Genomic DNA, 20,915 nt, shown 5'->3' on the forward strand with positions numbered 1-20,915 from the left:
TGTGGAAAGGGTTTCATTCCCAGTCTGTTTTGATCTTTCAGTAAAATGCTTTGCTTCAGCAGTGGGCTTTATTATTTCTGTTTCTTCCTCAACCGCTTTCCACTTTCCTTTAAGCAGGCACCTTTAAAGACATTTCCCATAGAAAGGAAGATGACCGTGCAGTCAGTCGCAGTTTAGGACGCATGCTCACTCAAGTCTGAAAAGTATTTATCTACTAGAAGAAACAGGCTACATGCCCTGAGTTCCTTTTAAGGGAAAAAAGAATGATGAAGCTTTCAAGTTGTCTTGGCCTTGGGAATTCAAGAAGAAGGAATGCACTTTATTTCCTTAAACCCTGATGGAACTGGACTAGCTGAGGACCGGGATGCCTCAGGGGCTCTAGTGTGTTAAAGGACTCAACCGTTGCCAATCTACATGAAGAGACCGAGTTTTGGCTTTGGGACCCAATGTTTTCCTTTCAATTATTTGTTTTATAATTGCAAGCTCATAATTCTTTCTGCTAGTTACACGTTGGTCTCCAAATTCTTCGACCAATCTTTTCATTTGTTTGAGGAACTTCATATGTATTTACTATGATAGCATATAACAAGCAGAAACTTTAAAATACAAGGTTTTGCTATATGATTTTCCATGGATTTCAAAGCACAGAAACCAAGCCACGTTCTACATAGGGTGGGTGGGTTTTGTGCTCAAGAACATCTTCTGATAGGTCATAAATATAGGTAGTTACATTGTTTGTATAGTTCCTACCTGGGAAAAATCCTTGGCATCTAATGATAGCCATTGGAATTTTAACCTTAATCCAGCCCCTTCTTCTTCGAAACATCACCAATGCCAAGAAAATACAGGCGAAAACTGAAGACTTCTGTTTTGACTCCCATCAACACCTGCGACTGAAATGCCATGGAGCATATGTTGGAAACTAGGTCTAATACCAGCAGGGTCTTTAATATTTATTTGTTTATTTTTGTTTTCTGAGGCAGCATCTCTGTTGCTCAAGTTGGACTGGAAATCACTGTGTAGCCTAGGCTGCCTGAAAACTCTGCTGTCATTTCCTGAATACTGGTCTTAAATGTGTGACAGGTGACAGGCATAAACCATAGCACACAGATTTTTTTTTTTTCTTCAGAATCTTTACTTCGGGAAAACCTTGAGTGACATACATTATATGAAAGCCTCATCCCAGAAAACATTGATTTGCTAAATAAAAACAAACCCACGTATTTTCATCTGTTTGGCTTACTGTTAATAGTTATATGTTAATATTCTTACTTCTCTGTGAAGTTTCTATTTATGTTTAATTCCTTTGTCAAAGGCACGTGTCAATACTTTTTAAATTAGAAAAACACTGGCCTTGTGTATATATGTGTGTTTGTAGACAATTTGTGCCTAAAGTGTTACCTCCCCAAATACAGTCTGTATGTTTTTCTGTCCCATCACAAAGTTGTACTTGGTTGTCTATTTTTATTTTGTAAAGTATCAAAAATAACAGTAAATGTAGCAGAATTCTAAATTTCAACTCATTTAAAAATGGGAATTAGAGATAATTTCTTTCATACATAACTACTGTTAAAGTTACCACACCTTTCAGTGACTTAGAATTCTAGACTTAGCATACCCATAATTTTTAATTTTGATTTTTTTCATATTTTAGAACTCTGAGATATGAATAAAAGGAATTTTAAAGGAATTTTAACAGCTTAAATGAGCTAGGGTTTTCTATTTTTTAACAGCTTTGAGTTGTGTAGAAAGGGAATTTATAACAGCTAAAACATTTGTCTAGGTGTTAAGGAATTTTATGAAATAATGAATATTTTCATACCACCTCTTTATAGTTATTCTTGAATATAAAGCTTACTTTATTAAGTATACCCTTATTGCTAAAAGAAAAATTGTCTTATGAGCCAAATGCTGTATTCTTTTCCATCATTCAGTTCAATCAGAATGGAATGAAGAGACAGGAATAAAGATTTGTGCTGTGTTTCAGAGATGTGATTATGCACCTTTCAAGTATCTTTCTTCTACCAATGCCCTTTAACTTATAGGAACACACTCATCCCATGTATGCTGAAGATAAGAAGCAGCAAATGCCTTTAATGCACCCAGCCTCTTGAGCTTCACACCGGGCAACGTAGCACATTATGACGTCACTTGTGGCCCTCTGTGCAGCCCAGCTGTGGCTCTTTCCCCTTGCCCAGACTCTGCAGACACCATATGACATAACACTAGCCTGGGACATGGTGGATGAACACACAGTTCCTACTGCATGTGTGTCATTCTTGTACCGTGCTGGAGGCAGCCGGCCTAAGGAAGAACCCTCCGGAGACATGTGTGTATCAGTCTCATGTACATATGGGAATCTCTGGCACTAGGATAGGAAATAGTGGGGACTCTTCTGTTGGGCTTGGCATTCACTCCAGGGAAATGAAGTGATGCAAAGAGTGGAAAAAAGATACACCCCCCCCCCCCCGTACCTGGTATGGTCCTTCTTTCCTCCTCAGAGATTAAATTAAACTTGGTTAGCTCCAGCTCCTGCTCTGAGAATCCCAGCAGTGTCCGTTATGGTCAACATATATTTCCATTTGTTTTTCTCTGGGCAGTTTCCACTGGAACGCTCAGATTCTGTTATATAAAACTTGGAGGTGCAGAAAGGCCAGAGGCTCAGAGAGTCATTGTCATGGGAAAGACGCTGTGCTAGTCATAGGACCAAAGAATGTGGCCATGCGCCCTCCAGGAGTATGGGAAATCACTGGGGTCAGGCAGATGCATAGTCAAGCAGAAAAATTGTACCAAAGGTATCGAAGAAACAGGCAAGGCTGAGTAAGTACGCTCAGCAGCCTGTGGTGCTGTAATTGGCTGTGTAGTTCTTTCTTGGTCCTGGGATGATTTGGTACAGCTAGGACCAATTAGTACAGATCATGTACAGTAGCCCACAGCTCAAGAGTCTGATGATGGAGGGCTTTGGTATATGGATTCCAGATTGGTTGGTTTGTTTTTGCAAACCACACTAGAGGGCTATTTATTTGCCATCTCTCTGAACTGACTTCAGAAGAGAGAGTTCTTCACAGGAGCTGACAGGACCCCAACCATCAACGCATCAGACTAGACAACAAAATGACAGAGAGCTGCCATTTTATCCCTTTCTCTGTCTTATAGAGCAGACCAAAAATATAACCTGTTCATTGGTTTCCACAAAAGTCCCAATAACAACAAGAATTTTGTTACTTTAGGCTGAAAAATGTTTTGGAAAGCTACGCGGCATTAAAAGCAATTCTCTTGTGTTCAGTCTTCTACCAGCATTTCCCCGACTTTGCAACATAATAAAAAATATTTAGTTAGACCTGCAAGAGTCTCAGCTATACAACCAGGGGTTTGAATCTTTTTTTGAGCCTTGGCTTATCACCCCACTCTATGACAAATGCTACCATCAAGTGCTAAGAAAATAAAACTCCCAAATCCTTATTACACATAAACACACCCTGATAAAATCCCTGGAGGGGAACCAGAGATAACAAAAGCAAGAATGTGATTTCAAATTAAGCACAGATTTAAAGCCAAGGTAGGGAATGTGGCACTGTGGAATCCTGAGTGACAGTTAAGAGTGCAGCATCGATAAACCTGTACGCGGCCATTGTTCCCTGAGGCAGGGTATGATCTGAGTTTGTATAGAAGAAATTTATTGTGTGCCCCTGTATTATAATAATGCCCCTCATGTCACCATTTGGAAGGAGCAGGGGAACAGACAGAAGTTTTTAGGTAGCATGGAGATAGCCTTTGTAAGTTCAAAATGCTGCCCGGCCTGTGTGTTGAGTTGTCTGTACAACTCTGGACCACAGGATCTTTGTTAAGGATGTTTAGCCCAGAGACTAAAGCTGGCCAGTGTATTTGCTTTGTTTCTCCAGGCCACTCATGAGGTTTAGGACGTATGATTGCATAAATTACAAAGCTTGTCTCTTAACAGTACTCAGTCTTGAGATTTTTTTGTTTTGTTTTGTTTTTTTAGCCATAAAGAATGACGTTTTGTTTCTTGCAAGAAAATGGCAATAATCTCATTAAGCAATTGAAGCCAATCTTTAAACGATGAATATTATATGTTTTCTTTTGCTTGCTGTTCTTGGATTTTTATATTGATGCATAAAATCATATAAATATGTACGTGTGCATACATATGATATATGGATATGTGCCATACACACACACACACACACACACACACACACACACAGGGAGGTGAGCAGGGAGGTGGTGGTCCACGTCTTTAATCCCAGCAATTGGGAGGCATAGTCAGGAGAATCTCTTGAGTTCAAGGCCAGCCTGGATTACAGGGTGAATTTCTAGACAGTCAGGGCTACACAGAGAAATCTTGTTTCCAAACAAAACAGATACACAAAAGTACGGGCGTGGAGTGAAAGTGGCTTGGGAAAGGGCGGGAGAAGAAGGAAGTAGATAGGGGAAATTCCGGGTCCAGTGTATGACTCTGTGAAACATTTTTAAAGGGTTACCTTTAAAGGTGTTTTAAAGTGTGCTTTTTAAAACGTGTTTTTGTGAACTATCAGCGTGGTTGGGATGTGGAATGGATTAGAAAACCGAGGCTCTCTCTCTCTGAGGAGTAGAAGGGGTGGGGTGGGCGGAGGCGGGGGGGGGGGAGTGGGAGGCCGGAGAGGGAGTGGGAACTGGGATTGGTATGTAAAATGAGAAAAGATTGCTTTAAAATAAAGGGCGATCATGTCAAAAAACAAAAAACAAAAAACAAAACAAAACAAAAACAAAACAAAACAAAAAAACCCAAAAAACAAAACAAAACAAAAAAAAAAACAAAAAAACAAAAAAAACCAAAAAACAAAACAAAAAAAAAACAAACAAAAACAAACAAAACAAAACTAAAAGAAAAAGAAAGCAGAGGCTTAAGTCCATTTTTAATGGAAAAATGGTTCTGAGAAACTAAATACACACATGGATAAAGACCAGATCGCACGCATAGCAATACCGAACTTTGACCCAAAACCTACAGCACTCTTCCTGGGAATCTACCCCATATCTCTTGTTTCTTTTTTAACTTTTTGTTCTTTTAAACTGCAGCTATCCTATTCAGCAACTGTAGCTCCACTGACACCAGCATGGGCTAAGCCTCAAGAGCCAAAGCCTGAGAGAATTCTGTTCCCTCAGGCACTGACTCTTTCAAAGCTACTAAGGAAACTTACTTAAATCCCCATCCCACTAAAGCATTCAAGATTCAAAGGTTGAGGTAGAATCCTGCTTCCCAGAGAGGCTGAATAGCAAGCAGCTCACCTAGCTCATCTGGCAAAAATTCCCCCATCTTTATGAGTTCTCACCCCTCCTTACAAACCTTTCTCCTCCCTACCTGGCTCCTCCCTACCACTTCCTGTCAGCTAGTTGTTCACCCAACTTCCTGATGGCAGGTGAATTTTATTTAATCAAACACATCTTTGCATCATTAAACAAATACAGAACATAAACAAAGTAACACACCTTACATTAATATTCTATAGCACCTACCTCTAGTAGCCAATCTGCGAAATCAACCCTGAAGTCAACAGCAGTCCTGGTAACAATTGACCACAAGTGGCCAGGATTGAATTGATAACTGATTGCATTCTTAATTCCCACCCTTGGAGGTGGAGCTATGTCTCATTTGGTAGAGTTCCTACCTATACAAGATGGCCTGGGTTCAATTTCCAGTACCACATATTAGGGGTGTGGTATGGGCTCATTACCCCAGAACTATGGAGTTGGAGACACAGTGAGTTAAGGCCAACTTGAGATACATGAGTCCTTGTCTCGAGAACAATATAAACAAAAACCCAAAATGAACATCAAACACATAAATCCTAATTTATGTTCTCATATCCAAGTTAGAGCCAAACAGAAAATGAGCTATGTACCTCTCATCAGCCACTGCTAATCAATTCCTGGCTTCCACCTAGCTTGGCCACAGGCTTCCAAGTGAAGCCTTCTTTCAGTGTAAAGCTTTTCCACTCTTTCTCCTACCTTGGAGTCTCTGCTAAAACATAAATAACTGCGGCCCATTCCCTTGGTAATGCAGATTCAGGATAAATGGCCTCTGTTGTCCACATTTGGTTAAGTCTTTATTTCCACAGATCCAAGAAAGACAAGGGGCTGAGTATAGTCATTTTAGCGATCTCACTTTGCTGCCAAGGAGAACTGGATGACAGGAAAGGTCAGGTGATGGTTGTTGGCCTTGTAAGTGGAATTTGGACAGTTTGCATGCCAGTAAGGACACAGTAGGAACTGGGTGGTCAAGAGGACCAGCAGATTTATATTAGTAAGGAGCTGAGAAGCATTTGTAGAAATGGCAAAGCCAAGCACAACGGCCTCTCTGGGGTTCCCAGGTGATGACACAGGAAAGCCAATGGACTTGCGAGCTGAATGATGCTTACAACTGTCCGTTGTCCTGCTGAGAAATCTCAAAGAGCTACTGACTTTACTAGTTTTATGACAATATTTTTCTTGCTTCTAAACAGCTTTGACATAGCCTCAAAATCCATTTGATCTCTTCTCCTTTACCTAAATACATCAAAGTGGGCCTTCAAGCAGAATGACACAGCGAGCTGCTTTCCTGTGAATAGATATGGAAAAAGTAAAAACACATGTGAAGTTATCAAAACTATCACTAGCGAAACCAAAATCAACATAGCATCACAGTGTTTACATTGCCTCTTACCAGCAACCAATTGTGTTAAAGGCCTTTCAACCACACGGTACATCTTCCTTACCTCACTGACTTCCAGCCAAGCACGCTGTGTTCCTTTATTTCTCCTTTATTTTTATTGTGCATTATGCTGTTTGTGTATTATTAGGTATAGAAGTCATTGTTTCAAAGCTTAAGTCTGCTGTCTTAGCTTGGTTCCCTGGAAGCTCCGGGTTCCTGCTCATCCATCCAGAGTAGTAGTTTTCAACTTTAACTGCTCATTAGAACATTCTAGGGAGGAAAAAAAAAATGTCTATCATCAGATCCCACCTCAAACCAATTAAATCATAACCTCTTGATGTAGGTTTAAAAATAACGTCTCAGATGATTCCAATGTGCACAATGTTAAAAGGTCCTCTCCTGGAAGCAAGCTTTTCTTGGCAGGAAGTATCACCTTGAATTGTATTCACTTTGTTTGAGAGTTGTCAAATTTTAATAATGCAACTTCCACTTTGCCCATTTAATAGAGACATTAGCGCAGATATCTCCGAATGGCTCTGGGGCTCTGGTTTGTTTGATGGTACTTATCCTAGTCTCTCTTTCTCCTGCTTCTCCCTCTCTCCCCCCACCCCTCCTCCCTGCTCTCTGTGAGTCATTACCCGATTTACAGTAATAGTGTGATAGGAGAAGCCACCGCGCAAGCAAGCTGTCCCTCCTCCATTGTTTGTATCTTGTATACGGGGCTCATAATTATCTGGAAAGCAGGTGAAGACAGGAAGAGTGAGTACAGGTCATGATTGTGGTGTAAAAGGGCCATATTGACACGTATCACATGACTAGAGTTCATACCTTTGAATAGTGCTGCCAGTGACCACTTACCAGGCCTTCAGGGCTCAAGGTGGATGGATGTAGCACTGAGATACCTTTTGCTGAGGGATAGATTTTCCTATCATTCACAAAAGCGTAAATACGTACAGACTGAAAGTGACGTCAGAGCTCCAGGGCTAGCCGGTTAAAAGAAACGCCCTCAGTAACTGAAGAGTTATGGAGGTCAGCCAGCATGCCAGTGCCTTCGCCCAAAGCAGGAATCTGCAGCCACAGAGGGTCTGGCTGCTCGGCTTGCACTGACCTGAACCTTCTTTGCACAAATGCTTCCTGCCAAGGCCATTTGAGGTCCCTTGGCATGGGCGCCATGTAGGGAATTCCTTATTTCGGTCTCACCTTGAATGACTGCTGTAAGCTATATCTCAGTTTCAGTAAGCCCTTTCCATGGACAGAACTACCTCCCTGTAAAATGGGTTCGCTTTAATGCTTGGAGAGACACAAGCATTCTCCTTGGCTTTGACTTTCTCGCCCATCTGGGAGAAAAGGGTCTGTTCTTACTCCTGCTCAAGGTATGTAAGTTCTCAGCTTCCCCTTCCTGCTATCACCTCTGCAGCTTGTCCCTCCCTCCACGATGGATGGACTCTAGCCCTCTGGAACCACAAACCAAAATCAAGTCTTCTATACGTTGCCTGCTCATGCTGCATGGTCTATTTTGTTTATTAATTTTGTTTGTTTGTATTTGATCACAATGACAGAAAAATGACTGAGATACTGCGCTCTTGCAAGGAGTCTCAGTGAGAGATAACCATGGCAGTTGCAGGGGAAGTGAAGGGAGAAGTAGGTAGAATCAATAGGACTTAGTGATAGATCGGAAACAGCTGGTGTATGAACAAACGGAATTAACAGAACTCTCCATGCCATCATTTACAAACAGAAATAGAGAATAGACCTTTTCCTCCTTCCTTCTCTCCTTCCTTCCCTCCTTCCTTCCGCATTCCTTTCTCCCTTCCTCTTCCTTCTTTCCTTTCTTCCTCCCTCCTCTTCCTTCTTTTACCTTCCTTCCTCCTTTCCTTCCTTCTTCCTTTCTTCTTTCCTCCTCACTTCTTCCTCTCTCCTCCTCCCTAATGAGGATGAAAGTGAGGTTCTTGCTTATACCAGGCAAATGCTGTACTGTGAAGAGGTTTATATTTTGTTGTACTTGTTTTGTTAATGGAAGTTTGGAGAAATCATTATACATTAGACTTGTGTTTGGGAAGTCTGTTAGACATACATATGGTCACGTCCAATCAGCTGTTGAATGTACAATATGTTGTGTGCTCAGGAAGGAGATAAAAGTTAAAAATACAGATTTGAGAGTCATTGTGAAACATGTATTAGATTTAAAGAGCGAGATGAGATTTTAAAAGGAAGAATTTAGAGAGAGAGAGAGAAAAAAAAGAGCCTAAGTTAGGTGTTTGCCCAAGAAGAGAAGCTCTGTAAGATATCTTCAGAGTGGCCAACGGGATGAAAAATGTTGAAGTAGAAAGGATACCCATCAGATCATATTGCTATTAAAACAACCCCTAGTGCACATGTCTACCCAAATATTTCCATGTTGGGCTTCAAATAGGAGGGGAGGGGGAAGGAATAGAGAGAGGTGTGGTCCCAAAGAAAGGTTACTCTTAGTAGTGGTTTGCCAGAGCACATATGTCATCTATGGCTATAGAGGCAAAGCGTTGAAAGTCAACAGTAGACAGCAAACTCAGAGACTTCGTAAAATCTCCTCCTCCTATCTTCTTCCAGGAGAATTAATTATGCCCTCGTGTTTAGTTCCATAGGGCTTGCTTAATTATATTTATAACATTTCGCTATGGTTAATTATGTAAATTTCTGTGTCCCAAGTGGATTGTTAAGCTCCTTGGGAGAATGGGTATTCTTTGTTGATTGGCAGCTCTGCTAAAGCCTTTATTAGGCTCATTACATGTGTGATCTCGGCTCCTATTCGCAACTGCCTTTTATGGGGATATAATTTTTATTTTATAGATGAGGGAATTCTGGCTCAAGGGGGCTGCATAAACTGGCCAAGTAGTATGGTTAGTGAGTCGGAGGCAGAGGGAAGACCCTTTCTCCACACTGGAAGCGTTTCCTTAGCACGCTTTCCTCTCAATGGTACCCCTTTCCTCTTCTGCTAGGTATCTCCAGTAAGCACATCCCAATTCCTGGTGTGCGCCAGCTGCAATTCAAAGACTGAGCGAAGTCAGACATCTGCAGATAACACTCGGTAAGAACCAGTCAAGATTTTGCCCCTCTGTCTCGGATCGCATCTTCCATTTGTTACTCTAGGAGGAATATCCCAGACTGTCCTCACCTGCTCTGTTCTTCCTTGGGAGCTTCTTGATCTAGAGAAAGGCAGGGGTGGAGAGCTCATGCTGGAGGTTGATGTGCCTATGTCAGTTATTGAAGAATCTAGGTATGGGAACTGGCTGGCTAGGTGCGATTTGGAGACCTTTGGATGAGTGAGTGAAGTTGGATTGCTTCGACTAGGCAACCGTCAAAGTTGGAGAGTTCAATCTCTTTATGGTTTTAACCTCCAAGTTGGTGTTTACTTTATTTATTTATTTTTGCTGGTGTTTTTCATTCATAGAAATCTTTTACCACACAAGTCACATAAAGATCTTACCCCATGCAGTTAAAAGAAAACAGAAAATGTCACTTAAGAATGACAGACTTTATCTCAGTCATCAAATATACTTGCTCTTTTGTTCTATATAGATTTAATGCAAAAAGCATTTTATTTTGCAGCTAAGGAAATAAAGCTATTGAGCCTCTAGTCAAATATTTACCGTAAGTAGAAAACCCCCACGGCACTCTGCACGGTGTTAGTCATCTTTTCTCCTTCACTTTCTAACCTAGTAGACCCCAGTTGACTGGGTTGATGGGGCTCCCTCTCTTAGTATCCATACAGCTTGCTTTACAGCTTGGTGTCCTGTGCATGCCTGATTTGGGATGCCAGCCTTTTGTATATACTCTGTGAACTACAAAAAGCACTTGTACATTCAGAATTTTCAAGGTTTTGGAATCACAGGAAGTGTACTCATTGTTGAAGCCATAAAGACAAGATTTGTTAAGGTCCAGTCATTCATCCAGAAGGTCTGTATTGATTTCCCATCATGCATTCTGAAAGCATGCTAGGAACCGTAGAGTATTCAACTGGAAAAACAAAAATTCTGCAAAGACAAGCTCACGGTTCAGAGGATAGATGAACTAGAAACAAGCAATCTCAACATGCAAAAAGCCTCAATATGGAAAAGGATGGGAAGCTTGAAGGGCACTTGGGTGAAGTCCTTAAAGTCATTTAAGAACTCCCAAGAAGGCTTCTGAAGCAAAGCATGTTTGAGGTTGAGGTGAATGAAGTGTAAACTGAAGTAACTATGGAAGAAAGTGTGTATTTGGGGAATGGAGAGGACATTCCTGCAAAGCAAAGGTCTCTGCAAAGGCTAAATTGTGAAAAAGCAGAGTGTATCATGGGACTTTGGCTAGATGTCTTTAGCATGGATGAATTCATTAGCATACATGGTCCATCACTTTTGTTTATTTACCCACAATGTCTATATTTGATCGCTAGGGCAAACCTTCTCAGGTCCTTTTTCATTTAGCAGGGGGCTTCTCTTTTCTCTGTTTCCTTTCACTAAGTAGCATTCTTGCTACTTCATTCTTGCCACTCTGTTCATGTGACTCATTCCTCTTACTCTGTTGTTCAGCAAATGATACGATTTTATTGCCCTAGTGAATAAACTCTACCGTGTATGTGTGCCACATTTGCTTTATCCATTCATCTTTTCTACTACATTTCACAGTCTCCTAATTCAGGTGTCCTTCACCCCCCCCTCTCTCTTTCTCTCTTAATTTTCTGGACTTCATTACAAATATGGCAGAAGATCTTTCCATGTCCTTGCCAGTCTAGAAGATACTAAAATAGAAAGTCCTGGTAGAGCTCCCCCCTTAATCTATTATCCAAGATATTGTCTTAAAGAAAGGTAACCTAGAGACAGGAGAGAAGTCCTAGTCCCTACTCCAAATGACTTGCCAGATTTAGATGACCTCTCCTGGAGGGCATCACCCTACATGTGGAGTGGGGGGTGCGTGGGAGGGGAGGGTGGTCAGGAGGAATAAGAGGGTAGGAGAGAGGGAGAGAGGGAGGGAGGGAGGAAGGCAGAGGGAACTGGGATCGATATGTAAAATAAAAATAAAAAATATTAATAAAAAAGAAACGGGTAAATGATAAAATATTAATTGAAAAAAAGAAAGGTAGTTCTTCAAGCAGGAATTTGGAAGCTAATTGTTTAAATAATAAACGTATAAAATGTCACCTCATGGCATTTCTAAGGTACTTGAGTAAGCAAATGTAGTTCTTACAACTGGAAGTAAGTGTACAAGTTTTAACCAGGGTAGAGCTCTGGGGCTTCAGAATATTTCTTAATTGTTTGTAATGCAGAATTAGAGAGTCGACACTTACGCTTCCTTCTGCATGGTAGACAGGCCCTCCCAGCTGTCAACCACACTTCTACTGCCGGGTTTGTGGTTGGCAATTCTCTGTCTCCTCTTACATATTGAGCAAATGGGTCGCTCACTGCCATGTCAGAATTCTGGGTTGTTATTTTGGAACCCTAACCTGGACTTCACTTGTGATTGATTGGGAGAAGAGAGATGATTCATCACTTCTACCTTAGGATAGCACATGGCCTTCTCACTCAAAGGTAACTATTGGCCAATCACAAGAAGCGATTAGTAGACTTCCTATGTTATAACCTTTATTTTGTGAGTTGCCCATGATCTGGAGCTGATCCCTGGGTAAATGCCATTCTGATTCCATTAAAGTTAAATCTCAAATAGACAGTAAAGGGCAAAGCGGGAGCTGAAAGTAATTACAGAGAAGAGTGCATGTCTGCTCCCCTGGAGTGTCCATCTTGCAGCTCGTTGAAATGGATTAATCCCTCCTCAGAAACAGCCAGGCAGCTGGAGCGGTTGGATGCTATTAAGCGACAAGATGAGTCCATTTTTGGAATGAAGGCCTAGAATTAAAGTGCCCCAAACAAATCACCCTAATAATAAAATGCATCTCTCCACTGTTAGCGAGTCACTATAGTTCCCCTCTTGTTGAGAGCACAAAGCTGTCACTTTTGTCTTAACTAAGAACTATAATGAGATGCTGAAAAGGTGATGTGTGACTCATGGGAGTAACCATATTCACTTTGTGCTTAGGTCACGTTCTAGAAGCAAGGCAAGGTTTTGAAAGTAATTTACCGAGTCCTTCGAGTCATAGAGAAACGATGAGTTAGTGCCATGGACTATCTTTATTTCCACATAATCCTGACAATGTAAAAAAAAAAAAAATAAGGATTTATCAACTGAAGTGGCCTTTGGAATCTCTCCGCTGAAGTATATAATGCCACTTTGTTTTTCTAGATTGAGTGCTGATTTTCGTTTTTTGTGTGTTTAGATACAACTACAGACACGGATTCGACCTTGGCATGGTGGTATACACCTTCAGTCTTAGTACTTGAGGAGCGGAGGCAGGAAGATCAGGACTTCAAGGTACTCCTCAGCTACATACTGAGTTCAAAGCCAGATACACTGTCAACTAATTATCTAAATCAGGTAGTTTCTTACCACGACGGAGATAAGTTATATCTGCTTTTACTTAAATAGTCCTCGTACTATGCTTTGCCTTTTGAAGTGCCTCTACCTGTGATAATCAGTCATTTGAAGTAATAATGTCTTTAGTAACCTACTTCTGAACAATTCTGTATTATTGTGAAGTCCAACTAGGTCTCCAAGCTCTTAGCTATTATTTATCATGACAATCTGTGACTATTTTGTTTTCTTTACTTTTATTGTGCCTTGAACATATAGCATGACATCATCACTCTTCTAACAAAATTTTATGTGTACAGTACAGTATTATATGTTATAAACACAGTGAAAAAATAAACTTTCTTATATGTTGAGAATTACCTATTTTTTTTCCCCTTTGACTCTGGTAAGAACCAGGGTACTTACTATTGCTAATAATTTGATTATTTAACATACCTTAAAGAAATATCTTTCTGTGAGTGTCATATTTCAATTAGCAGATATTCATAGGTTTAAAAATATCACCAATGACATGATTGTATCTTTGTATGACTAAATAATATCTCTGTGTATATGTGTGAATCTCTCTACTCCCTCCCTCCCTTCCTCTCTCTCTCTCTTTCTCTCTCTCTGTGTCTGTGTGTGTATATGCGTGTATGTGTGTGTATGAAATTTTCATTACCCATCCCTTGATGGGTATTTCTATTGTTTCTGTATTTTGCCTTTTGTAAAAAATTCTGTAGTGGCTATGGTAATACAAGTTACTTCTCAAAATTCCCAATTGAGTTTTTGAATGAACATCATAAAGCATGATCGCTAGGCCCTTTTGAGAAATTCCCAAGCTGTTTTCCATTAAGGCAACTCTACTAAACCCCGGTCTGAGAGATTAAATCCACCTGAAGTTCAGGCTCTTGGGATTCAACACTGTCATCTATTTTGCCCCTTTGGCCACATTATTCTTTGAGCGACCCACAGAAATCTTCATGCTTAGAACTGCATTGACAGAAGATCCATTTACGACAGCCGGTAACTTTACAAGGATGCCATGGAGATGCAAATTTGAAATTCTATGAATCCTTGCTGTGGTTTGTGTGTGGTTCATCTTTGCTAAAATTCATGCTGAAATTTGATTCATGATATAATAATATCAAAAGATAGTGTGAGCTTTTAGAGGTAATGACATCATTAAGAGGGATTGATGCTTTTATTTCCAAAAGAGGAGTTGGATAAGCAAGATCGCCTGACTCTTGTGTTTTATCTCTCATGCATGCTCTCCTGCTTTCCACTTGGATTGGAGCTCCCATATCCCAAACACCATGTTGGAGTTTCCAAACTCCAGAGCTAAAGCCAAGATAAGCACCTATTTTAATAAATTAACCAGATCCCAGTATTTTGTTAGCAACAGAAAATGGACTAGAACAATCTCATAGTTGTTTTTCCGCCCCATGCTCATGCTAAGGACTACCAAATTTTCTGGCTAGCCTGCAATTCTGTATAGTTTTATCACCACTGGATGAGCTCTTAGTTTCTCTTAGCTTCTAGATGCCCAAGTTAGGTGGTAGTTGGCTCCTAAAGGATTCCCTGTGGTTACATGTTCATTTGTTTCCCAAGCCATTTGCTTTAAGCAGGACTTATCCTTGACAATTGTAGCTTTAATTATGTTCATCTGTCAGCTGGATTTGTCCTTCTTCACCCCCCACTTCAAAGACAGGTGCAGGTTAAGAGTTACTGCAACTATGGTTAGAAACCTGCACCCCTGCACCTCACAAGTTTTAGATGGTAGCAATAGTCACTACATTTCTAGAGATGGTGACTTTGGCCATTTTGTCACAGAAGGGCAGTGTTTATTATTACTGTAGTAAAATCCCTGAGGCAGATCAGCTTTACAGAAAAGAGGTGTATTTAGCTCATAGTTTTGGAAGCTAAAAGTGAAACAGTACATCTCTGGTGATGCCCCGTGGTGGAAGACATCAGACGCACATGTGGGAGGAAGAGATGTTATTGCCAGGCGAGATGCTGAGAAGCCCCAATTGGCTGTGAGGACCTCTTAAAGGTATCACCTTCTAATGTCACCTTTCTGAGGACCGAGTTTTCAACACATGAACAAATAATTTATCTGTTCTCTCTCTTAAGTCTCTCCTCTGGCTGATAGTTAGTAGCTTTGGACCCCAAGGTAGGTGTCAACTTGCTATTAAGTGTACATATGCCAGTAACTTTGACCTAATGGGGCATTGTTATTCCTTGGTCTAGTAACCTAGTATTCATTTCTAGCACACTTCCTGTTTTTTTTTCCTTCTTATATAAGTTGTGAGAATCCTTCAGTTATTTCACTTTTTAGTCTGACTCTCCCTTGACTGTCACATTCCTAGTGTTTGTTGGTTTCAGACTGAGCTATGTAGCTTAGGGGCAACGTGGAGTCATGGAGGTAGAGCTGGAGAATGCCAGAATCCCTTTGCAAGGCAATTTCATCTAGGCATGTTGAAGATGTGTTTTATACTTATCAAATGTCCATGTACCCTATAATTTTTGGTTTCAATGTCAAGGGATAATGACAACAGAAATAATACTAGTTGATATTTTAAGGCAGGAGCATTTCAGAACTGGCTTGGGACCCCCCCCCCCACTTCTCTGGTCTCCATAATAGCCACTATGTGCTCCAGCAAGTTAGCACCAGGATGACTAATCTTCCACCAATAAGTTCCCTAAGTTCCCTGTTGATTCACTGAACGGAGCAAATGGCAGAGAAATACAGTTTTGTTTGTTAGGATTGTGGTTGATACTGTGTCACAGATGATTCATTTTTCTGACCTAACCCAGTGAAAGGTGATTAGGGTTTCCAGTTATGGACATGGTGATCTAATTAGATAAGAGAGAGGGCAGGCATCTACTGACAAAGGGAATACTTCATTCCTAGAAGCTATAATTCATATTTTAAACAAGCACCTTCTTACACAGGCGACCGACATTCATCTTTCTTTTAGTAATGACGTCCTTATTATTTTAAAGTTTAAACAGATTTGATACATAATCCCTAGGTGCCTAGACTCCAAGATTTGCTTCTGATATCACTCCTAGCACAAAATAATTTTGATCTGAGGAAAAGTGTTCTCATTTATGTAAACTTGTTTGTAAAATGTTCTAGGAAAAAGAGGTCTCCTGGTTTTTGGAGTCTTCTATGCCATGGGTAATGTGTCATTAGTATTTAAACTAATATTTTTCAGCAATAACCTGTGCAAACATATTCTGAATTCCTGGTGTGTAATTTTCTTTCTCTAAAAATGTGGGAACCATAAGAATAATCTTGTGGACTTTGAGTAACTTTCAGATGTTAAATCATTATTGTAAGAATAATTATTGTAAGAATAATTGATGTGGAGAGCACCTTGGTTTAGGATTATAAGCATTTTATGCTTAGAAGTTCCCAACAATCATGAAATTGCTTGCTTCAGTTCTGGGTTTACAGAACTGGGTTTATAGTGCCTGGATTATGTTTACTAAAATTTTGTTGAGTAACTGAATATATTAGAATCCATTTCAACCATACATCTATATTTGTATCTATATGTCTTTCTCTGTGTGTGTGTGTGTAGAGAAAGACTTCTGTGGTCACTTCTGGAATATATTTTAAGGAAAAGAGATTACTCTTAATAAATAATGCTGAATGAAATTTTATGACTGAAATTTAGAACACCAAAGAGGCAAAAATGATGGTACCTGATCTGAGTCTTGAAATCCTGGTAGGACTTTTTAAGGGTAAAGTAGGATAGGAAAAGAAAACATTGCTTTAGAAGAAGTGACATTTTACTCTGGAGAAATGGTTCAGGATTCACTCATGGAGAATCATGTAGAAAGGAGTCAGGCTGAAGCCAGCTGAAGCCAGGTCACTCAAAGCCATGGAGATGACTTGGACCTGAGCCTACTGGTATATGCTTAATTATTTTCAATTGTGTTGTTAATGTAATTTTCGTGTCTCCCTAATTCATACATTAAAATGTAACCCCAATCTGATGATATTAAAAGGTATACCTTTAGGAGATAATTACACAATGAGTATTAGTGTTTATACAAAAATATCTATGACCTCTTCTACTCTCTGCCCTCCATATGAAAATGTGAGAACACGTGAAATTTGGAGAATGATCCTCACAGAAATCACCATGCCAGTACCCCAATACTGGGATCCTGGTATCCAGAACAGTGGCAGATACATCTCTGTTTTCTGTAAATCCCTAGTTATAGGACTTTGAATTCACTATGGCCATGTCTCTTTTCTGAAATAATATATTCCTGCTTGGAATGTCAGTTATATAACCAAAGAAAAGTATAATGATATCAGTGTGAGCTTTAAATCTTCAATGATTATATAAGTTGGGCAGTGAGAACATTGTACATTTTTTCTTGCATATGAACTTTGATATAAGACATTTTGTAAAATGTATCCTTGTATTATAGCTCAGTATCGATAATTGTTCAGAAGTGTCTGCTATCTATGATAAGAGAGGTATGAAAGCACATTTAGAATCCAGAAAAGACTTGCATACTCAGTCTGCATTTTTTGCTTATAACAAGTACAACAGACAAGACATTCAAGACAATGCATTGGAGACCATGGCAAAAATACTAATGTTCCCAGAAAGCCTATGCGTTCTGAGTTCGCCAGCCTCTTTCATATTTAGGTTACTTCTTGGAAATGATGCATGAGAAACAAAGTCCAAAGCCTTAGAGGATTTCCATCATAGCTGTGCTCCCATTTATTTAGGTTAGAGTCTTGCAACCGTGACTAACCTGGGTCAACCTTGTCACTCCCCAGTTGAATCATAGAAGGTGACTGTAATTTCTCCAGGTTCTTGGGAAAATAGTGGGTCTCGCTCTGGATACGGTAGGTGCCAATCAGAAGTATTATAATATTGCATCACAATATTGAGGACAACCATGGGGGAGAGCTACCAAGATTTCAGACCTTCTTATATAGCATTGGTAAGAAATAATCAATACAACAGGGTCAGAAGACAGGGAGGCAGAAAAGCAAAGCAGAGCTGCAATGGAGCAGAAAAATCGAGAAAGACATGGAATAAGTAGGAAGTCCTGGCTGATGAACTGAGGAAACAAGGAATACTAACTGCATGGCAACTCGATTTTTTTCTGTCTTCTGTTGGTTTGATTTAAATAATTTTATGGGTTATATAAGACATTTCTCAAAGGGCTCATTGTAGTGATATTTTGTTTGTAATCTAACAAATAAAGGTTGTCTAAAGATAAGAATTAAGAGACAAACCACTAGTGAGCCACACACACACACCTAAGCTACTAGTTAGCCATAGAGGACAGTGGTGGTCATACCTTTATCCCCAGCACTGGGAGACAGAGATGGATGGATCTCTGTTAGTTCAAGGCCACCTGGGCTACACGGGAGCAAATCAGTCTAAAAGAGAAACTTAACTCACCCCTTTGATCCAAACACTTGGGACAGGAGGACTATAAGGCAGAAACTCAGTGAATTATCAATGCAGTTGAGTTTTGATGGAGAGCATTGTAGTTTGCAGCCGTGCTGAGGATAGGATAGCCCCTCTTTGGTCTTAGTCTTGGTAGATTTAAGAACTCTCTAGTGGCTTGGCTGCTTTGCTTTTCTGAGCTTCAGCTTGAACCCCAGTGTCTGTCTCTGGGTTTTTATTATTCATGCTACAGCTCATTTCCACCGAATGATAAAGTAATACTAAAATTGGAGTATGCCAAAGTGAGTAAAAACAAGAAACAGTAATAATAGATGCTAGCAAAGTTGTTTATCAAGAGCCTGTCTATATTAAATTCAGGAAGCTCACTCACAAGGCACCCATTGATCACTTAAGTCCCTCTGTCTTCTGAGGTATCGACCACTGGGATCCTGAACCCTGCTTGCTAGCTCTAATTTGCTATTTTTATCTTATTTCATGGAACGGAGAGTGGGACATCTTGAAACAAGATCAGAAATGAGATGATTCATCTGGCTTCCTTGGTCTGATCAATTCTCATCAGATTTGCAGAGTATGACTGGAGCCTGGGCAGAGCTCTTAAGACTGCTTGCTGCCCGCACACAATTTGTGTGACTCAGCAATCTATTAGCAGAGTGACTTCTGTTTCCTGTGGTTTGTTTTTCATATGTGTGAGATTATACATTTTAAATTCCCAAACTCTTTACTGTATGATATTCTTCAGCATGTATTTTGCATTGCTATTGCATTTTAATGAATAGATTTATTTGGAACTGTATATTATTACATTTCATGGATATGTGATAATTTTTTAATTTGGTTTTTGACATGGAATCTTATGTAGTCCATGCTGGCTTCAAACTTGATATAAAGCCAAAGATAGATAATCTTTCTGAGTGCTGGGGTTCCAGGAGTGTGTCACAATTCCTGGCTCAGTATAACACTAATGTTTCATGATCACTTTAACCCAAATGAGCTGTATCCCAGTCCTCTGATATTCAATAGTTCACTTTACCTTTCTTTTATTTTGCTAGACTGCTGGTACTTTTATATTGTTAGATTTTAATTTTTGATTTTTGTTCTCTTGTTTCATGATGTAATGATTACCTTCATCTCTAAGGATTTTTGCTATATTCAGGGTTTTGTTTTCAATGGTGTACTGAGAATAAAATGAATTTCCACATTATAGGATAAGGCTGTTGAATAATTACTGAAAATTTCACCTGAATATGAGATAATAATTCATGTGCTAAAGTCAGTGATAAAATTACATCTTTATACTATAAGGAATTCACCACATTCTTTTGTCACACAAAGCAAAGTGTGCCTTCAGTATCCCGTGTCGTCCTCTGGCATGAGTCTGTCTTATATCATTTTTTGGTAGTAGACCATCTGCTGTAGGTCATCATATATTGTGGGAGGAATCATTTCAGAGAGATCAAAGCTAGCCCACTCTTCTGTGAGACCCTTCCTTGTGGCTTTCTAAGAAAATCACTTCTTTCCAGTCATTCTACACCCACTACACATCTGCGTATTTGTCTTTAGAGATGAACGATAACTTGGAATGTTTAAAAATAAAAGTCACTACTATATTTCAATCACTTTTTTCATTAGTTCACTTAATTCAATAACATACTAATGAACAAATGCCATAAAATATAATGAATTTTATTAATTCAATAATTATGTTGATTAATCTGGGTTATATTCATAGCCCTGCAATGGCATCTGGCTGAATGTTGTTTTATATCAATTCATGTTAATTTTACATAGGTAGAGTTTTACAATTAAGACATAATGATACAGGAAAGGCTAATGAGGGAATATGAGAAAGAACAATTAACACCACAGACATTTCAAAAAGGTCATATTGAAACCTACTACTTTAGAAGCTTCCTAAAATATGTACACATACATATATAAAAAGCGTTAAAATGGAGTTAACCTAAAATGATACAACAATGCCCCCGATACATAGCATAGAATAACAAAAACTCTGGTGCCAGGACTGGGTAGTCTGTTTTGGAATTATTGGCAAGTGAAGTCTCATTGACACTCAAACATTATAGGCTAGAGTCAATACACTCGGTTATCCTCCAGAACTTGATGGTAAGACCTTATTGCCGGAAGGCAATGGGTACGTGTCATAAAACATGGGGGATTCAAGCTCATACTTACCTGGAAGCTTCGTTACTAGGTAGCTTTCGTAATGTTAGATGGTGCTATGCCCACTACTAGAGGAAAAAAGAATCACCAAATACCATCCATCTGTAAACCTTGCAAGCTTTCTCAATTAGTCTGGCAAGACATGCCTATTGGTGAAATGGTGTCCTGGGATA

This window comes from Phodopus roborovskii, unplaced genomic scaffold (assembly GCF_943737965.1).
Source record: "Phodopus roborovskii unplaced genomic scaffold, PHOROB, whole genome shotgun sequence".
Lineage (NCBI taxonomy): Eukaryota > Metazoa > Chordata > Mammalia > Rodentia > Cricetidae > Phodopus > Phodopus roborovskii.